The sequence below is a fragment of the Eucyclogobius newberryi genome, unplaced genomic scaffold (genome assembly GCF_026437365.1).
Source record: "Eucyclogobius newberryi isolate DKJ021-1_F unplaced genomic scaffold, fEucNew1.0.hap1 SCAF_6, whole genome shotgun sequence".
Classification (NCBI taxonomy): domain Eukaryota; kingdom Metazoa; phylum Chordata; class Actinopteri; order Gobiiformes; family Gobiidae; genus Eucyclogobius; species Eucyclogobius newberryi.
Genome location: NW_027316278.1, coordinates 39,898,846 through 39,903,845, shown reverse-complemented (window position 1 = coordinate 39,903,845; position 5,000 = coordinate 39,898,846). Strand labels below are relative to the sequence as shown.

Below are 5,000 nucleotides of genomic sequence, written 5' to 3'. Positions count from 1 at the left end.
ACCCTTGCGGACCCTTGCGGACCCTCGGGGACCCTTGCGGACCCTTGCGGACCCTCGCCGACCCTCACAGACCCTCGGGAACACATCAAGCACGATGAGATGTTCTGTTCTTGGCCTTTAAACCTGCTCTTTGACCTTTGCTTTGGCGGCCCATGTGCTTTTCTCTGCTGGAGCTCTGATCGACGACGCCCATGAATTATCAGCTTTCATGTTGAAAACTTCCATCCTGATTTGAGCCCCGCCCCTTTTGCGTTACGTCATCTTTGCAGAGCTGCAGTTCACGATAGCGACATTCAGTCCAAATAGCTACACGACACCGGCGAATGTGTGTCCCCTTTAAGAGAAGAGAGTTGCTGAACAAACTAAGCAGTGGGCGTGGCACAGGGAGCAGTGGGCGTGGCACGGGGAGCAGAGGGCGTGGCACGGGGAGCAGTGGGCGTGACACAGGGAGCAGTGGGCGTGACACGGGGAGCGTGGCACGGGGAGCAGAGGGCGTGGCACGGGGAGCAGAGGGCGTGACACGGGGAGCGTGGCACGGGGAGAAGAGGGCGTGGCACGGGGAGCAGAGGGCGTGACACGGGGAGCAGTGGGCGTGACACGGGAGCAGTGGGCGTGGCACGGGGAGCAGTGGGCGTGACACGGGAGCAGTGGGCGTGGCACGGGGAGCAGTGGGCGTGGCACGGGGAGCAGTGGGCGTGGCACGGGGAGCAGTGGGCGTGGCACGGGGAGCAGTGGGCGTGACACGGGAGCAGTGGGCGTGGCACGGGGAGCAGTGGGCGTGGCACGGGGAGCAGTGGGCGTGGCACGGGGAGCAGTGGGTGTGACACAGGAGCAGTGGGCGTGGCACGGGGAGCAGTGGCCGTGGCACGGGGAGCAGTGGGCGTGGCACGGCGGGCAGTGGGCGTGGCATGGGGAGCAGTGGGCGTGACACGGGGAGCAGTGGGCGTGGCACGGGTGGACACGGGGCTGACAGAGCGATGACGTCCTTCGCGTGAGAATCAAAATCGCTCAAATATGCATAAAAGCTCCTGAAAGTAGATTTTGCATAATAAATCGCCTTTAAATTAAATCATTAAAAACCACACAACTTTTCTACCACTAAGGCATTCCATCATCAGGATTTGGTATTAGCAAATAAACAAAAGCTAGCTTAACCCGATATGGTAAAGTATTCATGGGCTTAAAAACAGCACAAGAGACTTCCGGATTTCATTTTTTATATGTGTCGATATGTAAGGCCAACTTTGATTCCCAAAGTTATAGGATTTGAATTGAGTACAAACTGTTAAAAGTTAAAATAAAACTTACACAGTTGGTTTTGACATCACAAATATGGGAAATTGTAAAGTGAGTGTTTCTGTCAAGACGAGCTCATAAACACATGAAACAAGGAGGAACAAGGGAACAAGGGAACGAGAAAAAGTCCATTAAGCAAACAATAGGAGACAGATCACAGTCACTAAAGAACACCACACAACGGGTATGGAACTGGCAACCTTTGAGTTAATGGGTGCATCAACTATTCTACAGCTGCTGGTTTATTATTAGTGTTTTAAACGGCTCTAAAAATACTTTATGAAGTAAATGGCAATGCCCACTTTTCCACCAAGGACCACATCAGACAGACTTTGACTCGTGTTCATTCTCTCCACCACAGAAAGTACTCACAGAAAGTACTCTCCACCACAGAAAGTACTCACAGAAAGTACTCTCCACCACAGAAAGTACTCTCCACCACAGAAAGTACTCACAGAAAGTACTCTCCACCACAGAAAGTACTCTCCACCACAGAAAGTACTCACAGAAAGTACTTGTATATTTTTAACACAGACTAAACTTCTTTACAGATCTGACACTTTCTACTGCTTTGTTTTAGTGAGGTCATGTGGTGCAGTGAGGTCATGTGGTGCAGTGAGGTCATGTGGTGCAATGAGGTCATGTGGTGCAGTGAGGTCATGTGGTGCAGTGAGGTCATGTGGTGCAGTGAGGTCATGTGGTGCAATGAGGTCATGTGGTGCAATGAGGTCATGTGGTGCAGTGAGGTCATGTGGTGCAGTGAGGTCATGTGGTGCAATGAGGTCATGTGGTGCAGTGAGGTCATGTGGTGCAATGAGGTCATGTGGTGCAGTGAGGTCATGTGGTGCAGTGAGGTCATGTGGTGCAATGAGGTCATGTGGTGCAGTGAGGTCATGTGGTGCAGTGAGGTCATGTGGTGCAATGAGGTCATGTGGTGCAATGAGGTCATGTGGTGCAATGAGGTCATGTGGTGCAATGAGGTCATGTGGTGCAGTGAGGTCATGTGGTGCAGTGAGGTCATGTGGTGCAGTGAGGTCATGTGGTGCAATGAGGTCATGTGGTGCAATGAGGTCATGTGGTGCAGTGAGGTCATGTGGTGCAATGAGGTCATGTGGTGCAGTGAGGTCATGTGGTGCAGTGAGGTCATGTGGTGCAGTGAGGTCATGTGGTGCAATGAGGTCATGTGGTGCAATGAGGTCATGTGGTGCAGTGAGGTCATGTGGTGCAGTGAGGTCATGTGGTGCAGTGAGGTCATGTGGTGCAGTGAGGTCATGTGGTGCAATGAGGTCATGTGGTGCAGTGAGGTCATGTGGTGCAATGAGGTCATGTGGTGCAGTGAGGTCATGTGGTGCAGTGAGGTCATGTGGTGCAGTGAGGTCATGTGGTGCAATGAGGTCATGTGGTGCAGTGAGGTCATGTGGTGCAGTGAGGTCATGTGGTGCAATGAGGTCATGTGGTGCAGTGAGGTCATGTGGTGCAGTGAGGTCATGTGGTGCAGTGAGGTCATGTGGTGCAGTGAGGTCATGTGGTGCAATGAGGTCATGTGGTGCAATGAGGTCATGTGGTGCAGTGAGGTCATGTGGTGCAGTGAGGTCATGTGGTGCAGTGAGGTCATGTGGTGCAGTGAGGTCATGTGGTGCAGTGAGGTCATGTGGTGCAATGAGGTCATGTGGTGCAGTGAGGTCATGTGGTGCAGTGAGGTCATGTGGTGCAATGAGGTCATGTGGTGCAATGAGGTCATGTGGTGCAATGAGGTCATGTGGTGCAGTGAGGTCATGTGGTGCAATGAGGTCATGTGGTGCAGTGAGGTCATGTGGTGCAGTGAGGTCATGTGGTGCAGTGAGGTCATGTGGTGCAGTGAGGTCATGTGGTGCAATGAGGTCATGTGGTGCAATGAGGTCATGTGGTGCAGTGAGGTCATGTGGTGCAATGAGGTCATGTGGTGCAGTGAGGTCATGTGGTGCAGTGAGGTCATGTGGTGCAGTGAGGTCATGTGGTGCAGTGAGGTCATGTGGTGCAGTGAGGTCATGTGGTGCAATGAGGTCATGTGGTGCAGTGAGGTCATGTGGTGCAGTGAGGTCATGTGGTGCAATGAGGTCATGTGGTGCAATGAGGTCATGTGGTGCAATGAGGTCATGTGGTGCAGTGAGGTCATGTGGTGCAATGAGGTCATGTGGTGCAATGAGGTCATGTGGTGCAATGAGGTCATGTGGTGCAATGAGGTCATGTGGTGCAATGAGGTCATGTGGTGCAGTGAGGTCATGTGGTGCAGTGAGGTCATGTGGTGCAGTGAGGTCATGTGGTGCAATGAGGTCATGTGGTGCAATGAGGTCATGTGGTGCAGTGAGGTCATGTGGTGCAGTGAGGACATGTGGTGCAGTGAGGTCATGTGGTGCAATGAGGTCATGTGGTGCAATGAGGTCATGTGGTGCAATGAGGTCATGTGGTGCAGTGAGGTCATGTGGTGCAGTGAGGTCATGTGGTGCAGTGAGGTCATGTGGTGCAGTGAGGTCATGTGGTGCAATGAGGTCATGTGGTGCAATGAGGTCATGTGGTGCAGTGAGGTCATGTGGTGCAGTGAGGACATGTGGTGCAGTGAGGTCATGTGGTGCAATGAGGTCATGTGGTGCAATGAGGTCATGTGGTGCAGTGAGGTCATGTGGTGCAGTCATAAGGAGGAGGACAAGGGAGGGAGGGAGAGAGACACTACACATTTGGAGCTTAGAACACATTAGCTCTGATTAGCAGAGTGTTTAGTGTATCACAGTAAATGTCTTGGTGCTGCTCCATCTGCTGAAAGTATTTTAACTTTAAGAAATCCTCAGAGTCTGAAGTCTGGACTTAAAAAACACTGAAGTGGAGAAATGTGAGTGTAAACAGAGCTCGTAGCATTAGCTCCAGGCACTAGATCGTAGCATTAGCTCCAAACACTAGCTCGTAGCATTAGCCTCTAGAACATGAGCATCAGGGTTTTAGCCGCTGTGAGAAAGTCTCTAAGAGACAATAAGTCAATAAGCTTTGTCATTTGTGTCTATTATTAGCTCTAAAACAGACGTACGGCACTCGTCCTGGAGCTTTACACTTTAATAAAAGGGGCATTATGTAACTTTTCTGGTGGAGGGTTTGCCACCTGCTCGTCCCCACTACAGATCAGGTGTCCAGCGAGTGTGGACAGAGCAGCGTCCTTCTCCCCAAGACAAGCTTCTGTCACATCAGGACTAATATAATAAAGATGTCAAAGGACGGTAAAGGTAATAAAACAGAGTGACATCAGTATCACTATGACGTCATGACACTGATCACAGAGTCCTGAGGTGTCAGGACACACACTGTGTGTGTGTGTGTGTGTGTGTGTGTTTGAAACAATACAAAACGTTGTCTGCTCTTGGTTTTAAGAAAAGGTCAAAGAGTCTCATGCTTCCTGTTATGGAACTGTGTGAAAGACAATTATGAGACAATTATGATTGTGTCCACACCGTATAGAGCGTGTGCTCCGCAGATCTGACTCTGCTGGTGTGGAAGACGAACATTAGTTGTGGATCAATACTTGGATCGATAAAGGCTAAGTTTAGAACTTTAGGGCTGCGGCTTGCTCGCTCTCTGACTTCAGACTCTGGGCGAGCTTGGAAAAACATCCCGGAGCAGTGACCTCATGGAGCGGTCGCCACGGTAACAGACACATACACACACAGGCCTTCCCTTTT

At 51.1% G+C, this 5,000-nt stretch overlaps 1 protein-coding gene across 1 annotated transcript in view; it reads right to left on the bottom strand.

Moving 5' to 3' along the window:
- Nucleotides 1–5,000, bottom strand: part of gas2l1 (growth arrest-specific 2 like 1) — a 54,257-nt gene that overhangs the window by 22,753 nt on the left and 26,504 nt on the right. The window lies entirely within an intron of this gene.